At 39.4% G+C, this 15,605-nt stretch overlaps 1 long non-coding RNA gene across 1 annotated transcript in view; it reads left to right on the forward strand.

Annotated features, from left to right (window-relative positions):
* LOC136058612 (uncharacterized) overlaps positions 1-13,847 on the forward strand; it is a 108,924-nt gene extending 95,077 nt beyond the window's left edge. The window contains exon 3 of the long non-coding RNA XR_010623140.1: positions 13,779-13,847. This is a non-coding gene — a long non-coding RNA (uncharacterized LOC136058612). The remainder of the gene's footprint in view (positions 1-13,778) is intronic.
* The last annotated feature ends 1,758 nt before the right edge of the window (positions 13,848-15,605 follow it).

Raw genomic sequence — 15,605 nt, forward strand, 5'->3', positions numbered from 1 at the left:
TAATACAATCCTCCTGCTTTACAAAGATGCAGCCTTGTTCTTTATGGAATTAAACTTAAGCTATCATACTAACACACCATTCTTCATCTTATTTATGAATTTGAGGTTCTTAGTGTTTATAAAAAGAGTTTTATATAAGAGTCCAGTGGAGGGCTACAAAGATGATAAAGGACATGGAACACCTCCCTTGTGAGGAGAGGCTGAGAGACCTGGGTCTGTTCAGCCTTGAGAAAAGGAGGCTCAGAGGGGATCTGATCCATGTCTATAAATATCTAAGGAGCGGGAGGCAAAGGGATGAGACTGAACTCTTCTCAGCAGTGTGTGGTGATAGGATGAGGGGAAATGGCCACAAACTGGTGCATAGGAAGTTCTGCACAAATATGCATGGGCACTTCTTCCCAGTGCAGTGACGGAGCACTGGCACAGCTGCACAGAGAGGTGGTGGAGTCTCCTTCTCTGGAGACGTTCCAGACCCGCCTGGATGCCTACCTGTGCAACCTGGGCTAGGGAGCTGCTTTGGCAGGGGGTTGGACTAGATGATCTCTAGAGGTCTCTTCCAACCGCTACAGTTCTGTGATTCTGTGATAATAGTAACAATTATTATTAAATATTAACATTGTTACAGGAAAACATATGATTTAAAAAAATAAATAAATATACCAAATACACACACTAAAAAAAAAAAAAAAGAAAATGCAAGTAAATTCCAGAGTGAAAGGAAAGAAACTTCTGCTTGCTTGTTTTAGTGCATCCTTTGTTTATGACATGTACTGCATTCTCAGTTTCTAGTTGCCTTGATAAACATATGAGTAAGAGATAGTGTTTGATGGGAACCTCATGTTTGCCTCTATTCCTGTCTTCTTAAATTAAATTTAAGAATCTCCCTCACAAATATGAATTCAGTATCCTTCTTTTTCTTATTTTCTGGTTAGCTCTGTTGTGGTTTTTTTTTTTTTGCCTGCAATAACAAAGCCATGAAAAAAGACAGCAATCCCCTAGCTCATGTGATATAATTCCACACTCTGAGTGTGAATACTGGCAGATCAGCAGAATGAGCCATCTGCAAGCTATAAGCTGTGTCTTTGCATGAGTAGATTTAGGATTAAAAAAATTGTCTGACCTGGAAGACAAACATTACTTGGCATCATTACTGGAGAATCCTGTGAGGCCAGACACTGCTTGTGCTGAATTAGTGTCCTTTATAAAATAGATGTCCCTCCCCCTTGCCATCATGTTCTGTAGTACTTGTACATAACCACACACACAACTGTGCACAGGGCTGCATGTCAGGCCACCACAGAGATGCTGTACTGAGATTTAATGAATATCAGATTTCATAGTTAGTCTCCATTGGGCTGCTGTGCTGGAGAATAATGAATATCATACTGCAAGGTTAATCCCAAGTGGCTAATTTGCTAGTTTTAACAGGCTGGGTGTTAGTCCTAAAATGCTTGTAAATGTCTACAGTTCATGTGTTGTACTTTGTAGGAACATTCACCTCTAAATCCTCACCTTAGTCTGGCAACTAACTCCTACTGAAGTCAATAGAGATATTCATGAGAGTAGCACAAAATAGACTTGTTCCTGCACTCTTCCCCTTGCTCCAGGTAATTATCTCCCAAAGAGCTGAAGTCCCTCCTCAAACAGAAGAGTTATGCATGCTGCCAAGTTTTCCTTCTTGTGAGTTTCTCTCTCCCTTCTAAGCTTAATGTTGGCTCTGACATCCCAGTCCTCTGAATTATAGTTTGTGCCTTCAATTAATGCAATCATTGGCAGAATTCCCATTGACTTCATTCCAAGAATGATCCAGCTGAAGAGTGCTGACTCCTGAGAGCTCCTGAGCCCTTTTGGAATCAGTGGGAGTTGCAGAGCCATGGGATATATAAAGATTTGGTCCTGGATTATAGAACATTTAGGTTAGGTGAAGTCTACATTTTCAACTATTTTGTGAGGTGTCATTTCCAATTCATGTTCCTCAGAACATTAAGTGACAGTAACGGTTTTCAGATGACACAAAAAATTTATGTTATGGTGGGAGGAAGGATGATAGGGTAGCCGTTTGCTTTCAATGCGTTTGTGGAGGTGTATGTAGAAATTAAAACAAAACCTTTAAAAGTAAGTCTACGTTTCCCTTGTTCAACTTTTTATCTCCCTTCTCTATTTTTCCCATTTGAGAAAATTGGCAATTGCATCAAACCCTTCTGGTTGTTCTAGCTAAGAGATAATGCCTACTTAGGTTACATTTTATCTGCTTGCTTTAGAAATGAGCTGCTTTGAATTGTGTTAAAATTTCCCCTTCCTTTAACTTAAATGGCAGGAAAAGAAGATTAAGACAGAAACAAATGCAAAAAAAAACCTTCTTGAGAGTTAAAAGCAGAGGTTTATTTAAAATGAAATTCTTTCTTGCATAATCCTTTTCCTGTAATTACAGTAAGCATTTACTGCTGCCCCACTGGTCTTTTAATATAAACTAAAACAAGTTTAAGTGCTTCCCCCAGATCTGAGGGTTACAGGTGTAGGTGATTACATCCTTTTTGCCCCAAAAGAGCCAAAAGCCCATGCCTGACCACACTATTAAGATAGGCTATAGACACAGTATGCATTTGGAGGTAAATATTGGATATCTAAAGATTGGTATATTGGCTGTGGAGGAAAAAACTGCAGAAGATGTCACAATGCCAAAGTTGGAGATAACTGAAACTACACTGGGAAAAAGGTAGTGCTTTGAAGACTGATACTGGAGTGCTTAATACCTGCTAATGCACATCTGGGAAATACTGGCAATGTTTGAGATGACAGAATGGCTTTCTTGTCAAAATCCTGTTGTTTTGTTTCTGTGTTTGTTCTGCTTTCCTTTGTTTCAAAGTTGGCTGTCTGTCTTTCCTGTCTGTTTGATGTGTTTGTGTATATTTGTGGGGGAGAAGCTACTTATCTAATTCACATGTTCTCTGCAAAAATGAGTTTTCCCCTAAATGAGAGTAGGGAGAAGCATTAAAGGATTTCTCAATGTTTGAACTTGGCTTTGAGTTATACACAATGATAGGCCCAAAAATGTGGGCTATCAGTACTGTTAAGGGTGACTTTGAGAGCTCACGATCATTAATATTTTTCTTTCAAGGGTATCCAAGATCAGGTAGGACTGAGGAGATAGTAATCTGGAAAATTTTTAAGAGGCAAATAGCTTCTGTTCATTTCTACCTGTGGTTGCCCTGGGTGACATTGTATTTATCTTCTTTTCCCCTCCACATTTTATAGTGACTTTGAATATTTATCTTTTAAGTGGTGCACTATTGGCCATTTACAGAATGGGGATTTTGCTCTACCCGTTCTGGCCATATGCAACACCCCTTGTTACACTTCATGTCATTTAAACAACAGTGCTGGACTGTGGTTTGTAGCAATGTGATCATTTTTGTATCTGACTTTCAGAATCTGGGGCCATGGTTGGAGTAAACTTGCCATTATTATATTTAGAGGGCCTTAGCAGAAATGCTCTAACAGTGACAGGGACAACATTATACAGCATGTGTCAGTTCCAGTGCCTTAGAATAAGCTAGCTAAGGCCCATATACAGGCACCTTGTTTCCATTATGAGCAGTGCCTTAAGCACTTTTTCCCTTCCAGAATGAGTTTAGGATGCAAACATTTAACAGCATCAATGACTGTGTCCCACCGTGCCTTCCAGCAAAGGACTTTCAGAACAGTAGGCTTGTTTTCAAAAATGGAAACTGGCAATCAGATTTCCAAGTAGGTGCTTAACAATGCATCAACTAGGCTGCTTTTCTAAAAAGTTTGATTCTAGGCCTGAAGTTTGAGGTCAAGAACTCCAGCAGGAGAAGGAAGCCGCTGTAAGGGTCCAGGACTTCAGTAATCCCAAATTCTTCCCATTCCCTGTCTTCTTGGTCAAGTTGTGCTTGCTAAGAGCTGAGAATGCTCATTATGAAGTGGAACTATGGGAGAGATGTTGGCATTACAGCAGGGGGAACTGTGGCATGGGAAAATGGCCCAGGCAGCCCATATTTTGTGAGAGAGAGTGATTGTTGTTTTCTTTTTTATTTTTATTTTTTTTTCTGAATTAATAAATAGAGCCTGAAAAAGATTTTGGCATGATATTAGTCCTTCCTGGGTTGGGGAAACAAGCCAATAGCCTTACAGGCAGTTGACTTTTTAATCACATATTTAGTATCTGGGAGAAAAATATTCTGAGGTGTCTGTGTGAACTCTAGAGTCTAAATATAATTCAAAAGTTGCTCAAGCATTTAGGAACACTTGGAAACCTGTCACCATAGCACTTTTAAGGTCTCAGAGTTATAAAAGTGTCTGGGTACCTATACATTTGTTAGATTTCTGGTCCTATGTCATTTTTGAATGCAGACTTTCACTTCTGCGTAATGTTGTCATGTTTAAAAGTGTTAACCTTGATTTTTTTTTTGTGCCCAAAGCTCATCTGGTTTTGCAGCTGAGGAAGACCTTTCACAGTAATTGGATTTAAGTACTTGAATATAGGCTTTGCTCTCAAAGGGTGGTGAGGCAGCAGCACAGGCTGCCCAGAGAAGCTGTGGGTAGCCCCATGCCTAGAGGTGCACAAGACCAGGTTGGATAGAGCCCTGGGCAGCTAATCTGGTGGGGAACAGCCCTGCCCATGGTAGGGGGCTGGAACTGCATGGGCTTTTAGGTCCCTTCCAGCCCAAACTACTTCATGTTTCTATTATTCTATTACAATAAATGAAAACTAGATTTATTTCTCTGTTCAGAAAACTTGAAAGAGAAATCCAGACTGGGTCTGTAGGAAAGACTGGGTTCTGTTCTGCAACTTATTCCACAGTTACAGAGAAAGTCTTTGTCAAATTCACAGAGACTCAGTGGTCTGCAAACCTCTGGAGTGCTTTAAGGGAGTTCAAGAACATGAGCTGTGTGATCATCTGAAAAACAGGCACAATTGTGATAGAGAGGAAACTGAGAAGATGAATACATGCAACAGTGTGCTGTAGCCCCTCAGCCAATGCACCTGTTAACCTGTGATTATTTTTCCTTTACAAATCATTCTCTCACAAGAAAATGAGAAGCTACAGAATGCAGTTAGCCAGTTTACCCTGTCTGAAGTTTGATCCCAAAAGAGAAGGCAGTTGAGACTACACATAAGGTTTGTCCTTGCTGTAACTCTAGGAGCAGTGCTTGCTTTGAGGCTGTAGAGTGCTGGCAGCAGTCTAGTGTTTTGATGAAAGATGGACATGTTTCTGCTTTTGTCTTCCTTGAGCTAAACTTGAAAGTCTGAAAAACTGCAAGATGTTAATTGTTTTCATATATGTAGATGGGACTTAAAATGGTGACGCATCCACATATGTCACTTCAAAATCTTGCTAAACTACAGAAAAAGCAAGTCTTCATATTCATTATAAACCCGGAGGTCGGTAGTTTGAGTTCTGGTCTAAAGGAGGAATACAAATCACCCATACATGGTTTTTGGTTCCTAACTTCACGCTTTTTCTAGTTGCCAGAAAGTGCTGGAAATGAAATCAATTTTAAAAAAATAATAAAAGCAATAGAAAAATGATGTGAAATCTCTCATTGGAGCTTTTGTCAAAGGGTTCCTCTTTGGCAAATGTAATAAAGTAATGTGCTAGGAGAACTCTCCAGTGAGGTAAAAGGAAACTGAGATGACAAAGCATGTACTGCCACCACAAAAACTTTGGAGCGTGATTTTAAGGGGAATTTCTCTGGACTTCTTTGGTGACTTCAAAGCCAGGAACTTATTTACTCACAGGAGCAGAAAATCTAATGCACTAGTAGCTCTTGGGTTTTTTAGACTTCTTTATTTTACATTTAAATTTGGGATTGTTTAGAAGCACATAACAGAAAATATCATTGCAAATACCATGCAATCAGTGGGCAAGCACCCATAAGAAAATGAGGTGTGTTCTGAGCACAGCTCCAAACAGTTAAGGAGAGAAGGAAGCACACAGGCAGCTGCTGATTTAGCATAGAATTCCAGCATGATGAAGAAAGCACGGGAGTGGTGGCAGAGAAGAAAGCTAACTGCACTGGGTGTATGGGGATGGGGCAACATCAGGTTATCACATTGTACAGAAGCCAGGAGCAGCTGCTGCCAGCGAAACCAAACCTAGCTTTCTCCTTGGCTGAAAACTTAAATATCAACACCCTTTAATTATGCATAAAAAGATATACAAAGCTAGCAGCTTTAAAGTACTGTTATTAATTGCGCCAAATGTTAGCGAAGGATTGAATTATTCATAGTTATTGTTCTCAGGGGTTTCTTGGTTAAGGAAAATAAGGAGGATTTGATGTGAGTATCTCGTTTCACATAGCTTTCTCAGTTTGCCTAATCCAAGAAATAGGAATCTATTTTACATGTCAGACCTGCAGAAAATGCATGCATCTGCTAGTTCCTTAGCAACCTTCTGGGATATGCCTGCATGTACTTCCATAAACCCTGCATATCGGAAACCATCTCCGGTGGCTTTCCAGGGATCAGTAGATTTTGACACAGTAGCAATACTGCTCGTGTGTAGCTATAGTAAATCATTTACTTACATACAGGATCAATGGTGTTGTTTGGGTTATTTTTTGATTTTGTTTTTGTTTTTGAAGTGGGTCAGTGGGGAAATAATATGTAAACACATTTCTTCGAGTTCCCTCTGTGAATGAAGAGGGCTGTACACATCTATTTTTTTGTTTTTAATACCTGGAAACATAACGGTCATTGAAAAGTGCCTTGATCCTCTTTCCTCTCAGCTTTTCAGCTAGAGGTAGGAGTTAAAATTAGCACTAATTTCTGGAAGGCAAAATTTGAAGAGAACACTGTTTCTTTATAGTTTGTACGTTTTCCTCTTTAAAAAGAGACAGTTACTTCTTTTCTGTATGCATGCCTTATATTACAGTCATTCATGGTCCATCTGAACCTTAACAAACCACCTTGTCCTTTGCTAAATGGTACATGATAACAGACAGGAGGCAAAAGAGAGCTCGTGTGAGTAATTTTACTCATGCAAGAAGAGGATACCACCTGCAGCATGGATTAAGTTCTCTTTGCTTGAGGCAGAGTTTTTACAGTTAGAACTAGGCTCAACATTTTCCATGCAATCAGGAGTAGATGGGTCTGATCCAGTGGCTCACATAGGGTATATGCAAATCTTCACTGCTTAGCTGAAGGACTTCTATTCAGCTGACTCCTGCACTTGTGCCTTTTCAGTGGCATGTGGACACCAAACATGTTCTGGTATCATTACTTAGTATATCCAATGAACGTTATGAATATTGGCTCCATGACTGTGGACCTCCTTACTCCTTCTGGAGTTGATGGAGTTAAGCTTGTTTGTGGCAATTAAAAATCTCCTCTATTTTTGTTTTTGAACAGCTGGAAAAATTCTGTCTTTTAAAGCCACTGAAGGCTTTATTGTTGCCTTCATGGAATCAAAGAAGAATGTATTTTCTCAATTTTATGAGGCAATGGTGGGTCATAGTACTTTAAGTTTCTTTTAAAGTACCTTTAAAAGTACTTTTAAAGTACAAAAATCAGATAGCTCAGATGCATAAACGCCTATGTAAATAAATAAAAAGACTATCTGTAGAGGAAAATATAAGATACGTATTAGAATATATACATAAAGAACGTATATACATATAGATATGTATTTATTCATATCTTTATATTTTATAAACATTCATTGATAAGTTTTATAAATTTACATAGAAATATATAAAATTATCTAATTTTTGATGTCACAAATGCTCTAGCTCTCTTTTCATATGTTTACACAATAAGGGTCTAATTGTATTCTCACTTTCCTTCTTGCAAATTGAATGACGTTTAATAGCTACGATCAGTTATAGTTTAATTATCGTGTTAGTTCCTGTACCAAATAATGAAAGATTTAGCCCAGAGTTGCCTGCTTTCTTGACCCTATAGATGGTATTGATAAACTTTTGTGTGATTAGATTCACAAGACATGTTCCTAAGAGGACAGCAACCCCCTGATGTGGTTTATAAATAGGAGATGAAAAAAATTGTGCTGGCTGGCTGCATGTTGACTCCTTTGACATATCTGCACCATGCAATGATGCATGAGCTCTATGTGCACACTATGCATTGCAGAGTCATGCTGAGGTACTGGCTTGGCATCCAGCAGCATTGTATTGCATAAGTATTATCCCATGATCAATCTGTCTACGTTTCTCCATCATCTCTGACATCTCTGCCAGATATTCTCTGTGACAGATTTTGGCACATATTCACATATGCTTCTGATCATTTCAGAACATATTCAATGCCTCAAAAACTTAGAAAGTCAAAGTTAGTAATAAGTTTTCAAAATATACTTTGGTACTTATGTCATATGCAGAAAATTAGAATGATTGGATGTTTTTAGGAACAAGAAAATGTTTTTTTGCTCATGCTGAGCACTGCTGACTCCTGGTCCGTGACTGACTCTTCTCAGGTCCCACTGTAGAACAAATAACAGCAACAATGAAAACAATAGCCTATTACTATATGTGGATTTACTAACGTTCTGAAATATAATGGATCAATATATAACACTTTTCCAACAGGCAAATTCAGGGCAGTTGTTATTCTACTGTCAATGTCAAAGTACAGAATGAAGGAAATTGTGACTGAGACAATCCCTAGCAAAACCTTAGCTTAATAACAGCACTTGTAAAAGCATCCAAGTTAGCCAGAAATGTGGTTGGCAATATTAACAGTGTATGTAGTCTGTTTGAATTAGAGTTTCTCCTGACTGTGTTTTCACATTTTTTGCCTTGTTGCATTCCATCCAGAAAAGAATCTTATTATGGAGTTGCTGTTTCCAGTGAGTCACTGGAAGTCATTGCCTCCAAGAGTCATGCGGTTTCAGGATAGATATGCTCAGAAGTGGGTTTCTGTTAAGTGGAGACATCCTGTGTGTTCTCACAGAAGTCAACCACAGTCTTGTGCTGCTGCACTGGGGGAATTGATATAGGACTGATTGACCAGCTTTGCCCCTATTAGGGATAATCATTTGCTTCTTAAACTTCCATCCAGCACTTTGGCAAGCAGAAAGCCTGCACCAGTGCCAAACCTGTAACTACTTTACTAACAGTGATGACATGTATGCCTGTTCTGCACGATTGTATTTTCTTGCTTCTGTTGCTGGCTCTCAACAACTCAGTACTTCAGATAATAGAGACCTCATCCCTGCATCTGTCTCTCAGCAGGGTGAGTTTTAACCTAGGCTTTGAACAGGTTTTAAAGAGGAAGGGGAAAAGTACATCAAAGCCACAAAAAGGAAAAATACATGAAGAGGTACCGACTTTGTAGATACTGCAGAAAAAGGAACAGCGTGTGCTGTCTCAAGGATAATAAAGGCCACATCGCTGCAGTGCCTGGGGAACCATGGCAAGGTGGAGGCCATCTTCGCTGTGAAAAGCTGCCACAGCATCTCAAAACACTCTTAATAAATATGGGTTGTGCAGCATGGCACAGTAATCATCTGTCTGTAAGGGTCTGACATCTGCGATCATGATCTCAGCTCCATTTGACTCAATTCAGTTCTCTTCTATCCAAATCTTCACCAATGAAACTTTTATTGAATAGCTGAATTGTCTGAAACTTAATAACAGAGTAATCATTTTTTGTTCTCACATGGGGAGAAAAGAGTGTATGCAGTATGTTACTTTATTTTAAGAAGCTTTCATGTCTTCATCTTACATTTTGTGTCCTACTTTTAAAAATGTGCCTGGAATTCATTCGCTATCTCCAGACAGAGGGCCCTTAAACAAGGACTCTACCATTTTTCTATGCTTGCTTTCAAAGTTATTGCAATTAAGAGAATTCCTTGATAAATTCAGTTCAGCTCACTGCTTTATTCTAATTTCTTGAAAGATGTGATTCACTGATGGTGCACTTGTGTACACAACTGTTAAGAAAAATGCACTTATGCATAAGGAATCAAGTTTGCTAAACTGTTCATGCAGGAAAAGGGTTGGTGACCTGTAGGTGCCATGTATAACCTACTTGAAATCATTGTGTTTGTCTTGGATAATTTCTCACCTGCTTTATTTGCTAAAATACACATTTTAAATGACCAAGCAGGGAATATATGTCCTTTTTTTTCTAAAACTTCTGTCCCTTCTGTGCAGCAGCAGCTGCCTGCTGTGTTATTGTTTTTTTTTTGTAGCTGGCAGGCTTTTTGGGTGATGGCCAATGATTTCGTGTGGGGAGTGGGACAATTTGCATCTGAATGGTGGATAGCAAGGCTGGGCGTGGGTGTACTCAGTCATACCAGGTGAGGCAGAACAGCCACTTCCAGCTCACCTGGAGTCATTAATTCAATAAAAAGTTAATTACAAGGGAAAGGGAAAACTTCCATGAAACAGATGGCAAATTTTTAGTGCAATGGAAATTAAAAGTTTTTTGGTTTTTGTTTTTGTTTTTTTTCCAATATATCACTATAGTGTGCCCTAAATGGTATAAGAATTCTCTCCTCTTGGTATATATTTAAGTAATTACATATGTAATTGCATATGTTGTTTCATTACACTGACTCTGCTGTGCTTTCGGATACGTAGTTCAAACTTTCTATAGTTTCAGGCATTTGCAAGTTTTTGATCCTAGAACTTTTCATCAATATGTAGTTTGGCTGATTATGTTTGTAGTTTGGTTCCTTAAGTAGTTCCCAGTTGTCTGTGCCCATTAATCACTCTTCTTGTGGAGAGAGACTCTTGAACTTGAGAGTCAGGACATCAGCCAAGTTGCAGAGCAGCAGATGACTTAGAAAAACAGACTGGGGAGCAGAGAACAATCCTGTTAGCTCCTCTGTCTGGAAAAAGTCATGGCAAGTTTAGTCCTTTCCCAATGCACGTGACTGGCCCAGAAACTGAGAAGCAGAGGCTGGCTGGCCAGGTGGCATGCAAGTAAGTAGCTGGCCAGTTTACATAGAAAATAGGCCATGTGCATCCACCACTTAGCTGATAAAGCAGGGTGAAGATAGGAAAAAGAGAGAAAAATATCTTGAAAATGGGCATGAAACTATTTACTTAATAGAGCAGGGTCATAAAAGGTAAGGAGCAGAGCTTAGCTGTCATTGATCAAATGTGTAGTGGAGGTACACTAGAGATTCATTAAAAGCAGTACTTATAAACTTCTTCTCTAAAGAGAATTGTGAGGTACAGTATCAAATTCAGAGTAATTAAATAACATTTAAAAGATTGAACTGAACTTCCCTGTTATTGTGCAATTGTTATCTGTTCAAATTTTCAGAAATCAAAAGTGCAGATGATTGTTCAGCTTGACTTACCATGGAAGGAGTCTCAGTTTTAAAAATTGTTAGGTGTTCATTAACGCTGTCCACAGTGAGGCTTCTGTAGTCACTTCTACTGCACTTCAGTGTTTGGTATCAACTGTTATAACTGATGGGGGATTTTAAAGTTTTAAAAATGAAAATATTGAGAAAGATGAAAAAAAAAATTCTATTTCTACAGGAAAAAAAAAAACCTATTCGTTCCCAGTGCATTTCTGTATTCTCCTTTAATTGATTTGAGTAGGCGGTTAGGTTTTACTTCAGAAAGCCTGATGGTATCAGACTAAACAAAAGCATTTTGTGGATTGTGCAGAAGAATAAAACCACTGCTGTTCTCGATGACGGGTATGATACTACATCAGTTTAACACCTTCTGCTGAGCCAATGTACATGGAACACTTGATCAAAATCAAGGGCTCACAGCTGGATGAAATCTATCTAAAATATTGCTAAAAATTGACACAATTTCAGGCTTGAACCGCTTGCTATTACACTTAAGAAATCCTGAACCTGTTGTTTTCTGTAGCCAGACTCATCAACTCATTTTTTTTCTATAGGACAGCAGCTTCACCATGCGTCCCCACCCCATCTGCAGGTATTTAAAAGTTGCCAGTATGGTTTGTCACACTGATGTGCAGACAGACTTACGGGCTCCCGTAGGTGTAGAGCTGTGGTAAGACACTGGTGTCAGGTGAACACTGGGCTGGGTGGCAGAGCTGGCAGCAGATGACATAACCCAAGCAAATCTGTCACCCACTTGGGGATCTCTTGTTCCCTCCTCCCTGTGGCTCCAAGCATCTCTGATGGCATGGGAACCTACTGCCAGCTTTCAGATGAGATGCTCTGCTGCATACAAAATAGCAAATATAGACACATTTTATAGTGAAGACACATGTGGCTTTACTGCAAAATGCAAGTTAAATGATTTTGACATGAATGTTTTACTGCTACATACAATAAGAAGAATGATGATGTTTCTAAGCTGTGTTTTCTCTAATGCACATCTTCTGTTTGTTTGTTTGTTTGTTTTTACAGAAGATGGACATTGGGAAATTCTCACACAGTGATTTTTTGTTTTTATATGTTCCACAGCCAGTCTTTCTATTTGCTACTGTCTTGCATTACATGTAGTGAACATGGCTTGTTTTGGTAGGTTCTGGTGTTTTTGGTTTTTGTCTTTTTTCTTTCTGATGAAGCAAATAAATCTGTCAGTTTTTTAACTTCAGTTTGCTTTATATGCCTCAGTTAACATTCCATATGCCTCTGTATTTGACATTATATGCAAAAGCTCACTTATAACTATGTGTGGGGCTGTAGAGTTCATTATTCAGGTTACTTGGTGCATGGGATAGGCCTAAATCAAGGCTGTGTAATGAAGGAAACAGTTGTCTGGAGGATGCTTTCTTGATAACTCATCTGATCCATTCTGAAGGATGTAGATACTCAGGGCAAAGGATAGCATATGGAAGATGCTACTTTCATGATAAAAGCATTTAAACATTGACAGGATCATGGAGATACCCTTACCATCAGATTCTCCTATGACTTCAGACAAGTTGTTTTCAGGAATGATTTCTGATCGTGCTGACTCCCTTCTTTTGTCTTCCCAAGAAGAGAGGTCAGGAGAAGGTCAGAAGAAAAATGCCACGCTTAGGCATGTAAATGGAAGTGCTCTGCACTTGAAAAGATATGTAAAAACCGGTGGCATCTCAGATTGAGTGTCTGGAATGAGATTGCACTTTTGATCTCAGTCTTGCTGTGTCCCACTTCCTCGTTTGTAAAATGGAGATAATCAATTGCTATCACTCCAGGATACTGTGAAAATAAATACATGGATACCTGTAAAGCACTGGTGTAAAATAATGATGAAGGTGAAGGAAAGACTGTGAAGAAATCATTTGAAGATCTAGATAGGGTGCCAACTATAGAGCTGGGGACCACACACTGAGTAATGAAGAGAAACAGTGTTGCAAAGTCACTCATTAAGTTTGCGCCATCCAGTCTGCTCTGGGTAACATTAAATTCACTTGACAATAATAGTCTTTAATTACTCACATGCTGTTGTAACACAGATAAACAGTGTGGCTGATTTTGATCTGCAAAGATGATCAGAACTTGCTAATTTTTGAGTGCTTGATATTGCAAGTCACATAATGCTATTCTGACACAGGGAGAGAAAGGGAGATAAGGGTGTCTGTCATAAAATGTACATTCATATCATCATATGTATGGCTTCTATATAGTCTCTATTTGTTCCCTCTGCAATATTTGTAGGATTTCATATGCGTGGAACATGGTGGAAATAGCCTCTTGGTCATCTAAAATACTGTAAAAGGGAATGAAATTATACTCAGATCCTACATTTTTAATATGATAAGAACACATTCTAGAAACACCCCCAGGATCCCTTGAACAGTATCATTAGACATTTGACGTGAGCCATTATATTTATTTTATTATGAATAATCATTTGTGTTACAGAGCTACCTTGAGGCACTGGCCAAAACCAGTCTCTATTCAGCAAGGCACCATGCAGGTATACAACAGAGGACAATCTTTGCTCCAAATGATCAGTAAGCTAAATAATACATATTCAAGCCTGGTAGAAAAGCAGTTGCTCAAATGGCTGTCACAGCCCTATTCTGTGCAGACAATGAGATGACTAATTCAGACAATACGTCTACATAGTGCAATGCAGTGGTTTGTAACCCTATTGACCTAGCTTGAACCCCAGAACAACCACACTAGCATGGTACTTAGCCAGAGTTAATGTCTTAGAGCTTCCTAGATCCAGTTCAGCTGTGTAGGCAAAAACAAGAAGGGGCCATCTGGAAGCAGCAGGCATGGAGAAAGGAAAACAGCAATGCTGAACACCCTTAATGAACCAGGGCTGGGTTACAATATCATCCAACGGGATGTGGGATGGGTTGTGAAGAGGAAAGAAAACCACAGTTGCTACTGGAGTGGTGGTTTTGGTGTTCTGGAAACCCTATGCAAGCTGATCCTGCCTTCACTAGTGGTGCTGGCAGCAGCAGCAGCAGCAGCAACCACTTGGGTTTCCAGAGATTGGGACAGGAAGAATTAAGAGAGGTATGTTCCTGATGCTTGAGCTGGGTTTTTCATCACTTAATCTCCAGGTAACTCTGTAGAGTACTGAATCAGCTCAATTGAGAAACCAGCTGCACCTAGCATCTCTATCCCATCTCCCTTAACCTGTACTGCTCTGTTCAGTAACTCCTGCATTGTGGCCCTCTCCATTTAAAAGGGACAGTTCTTAGGTAAGCATTCCATACCATGGGGGCAGTGCAAGACAAAGCTGCTTCCTGCTGTTCTAAATTAGGCAGACAGTCTTTTCTTTACCTAGCTGCCTTATCAGTGTTCATGACACTTAAACTGTAATGCATTTATTTCTACTTAAATGTTTTTGTTTGTTTTTGCTGCCACCTGACAGCATACTGAACAGTACCTGAACAAAATGTAAGTATGCATTTAAATAAGTAGCCCTAAATAGAATGCATTTTTAACCATGTGAAATATATTAGTAATGGTACGTACAGAAAAAAAAGAAAAATTGGCTTGAATTAGTTCCATCTTTGCAGTATGCAGATAAGTACCATTCCTTTAGCAGTATAACTACGTTAGGCTTGCCTCAAAGCTAATAGTCAGCAAGTCTAGTGCATAACAGGTGTCTTGTGTAAGATGCTGTTCTAGCAGGAGCTCCCACATGCTCTTCAGTCTGAGGGACTGGGATTGTTCAGTCTGGAGAAGAGGACACCCATGAAGACCTTATCGCTCTCTACAACTGGCTGAGAGTAGGCTGTACCAGGAGAGGCTCAGGTTGGACATTAGGAAAAATCAGGCATTGCAGCAGGCTGCCCAGAGGTGATGGAGCCACAATTTGTGGAGATTTTCAAGAAAAGAGTAAGATGTGGCACAGAGTGATATGCTCTAGAGTGGTTGCAGGCACGGTTTGATGGCTGGACTATATGGCCTTAGTGGTCTTTCCAGCCTTAATGATTCTATATAGGCACTATGGAAAACCAGAAGGAAAAGGGGAATATTAGAAGGTTGACTTGACCTCGCGCTGTCCTCTCTACAGGATTGTCTGAGGAAAGGAGGGTGTGCTCATTTATTCACTTATTTTTCCCCTTGACACATCTTTTCTGTGTTAGAATGGGAGCAGGTAAATCCAAAATGCATCTAAGAGTGGCTGATAAAAATGTGAAGGAAATGAAAGACATCTTAGTGGATCAGAACAGAGAACAGATGTGATAACCTCTCAAACAGAAGACTGTTATTAAATGCAAA

This window comes from Cyrtonyx montezumae, unplaced genomic scaffold, assembly GCF_038088225.1.
Source record: "Cyrtonyx montezumae isolate F1298 unplaced genomic scaffold, pur_monq_1.0 scaffold_8, whole genome shotgun sequence".
Taxonomy (NCBI): domain Eukaryota; kingdom Metazoa; phylum Chordata; class Aves; order Galliformes; family Odontophoridae; genus Cyrtonyx; species Cyrtonyx montezumae.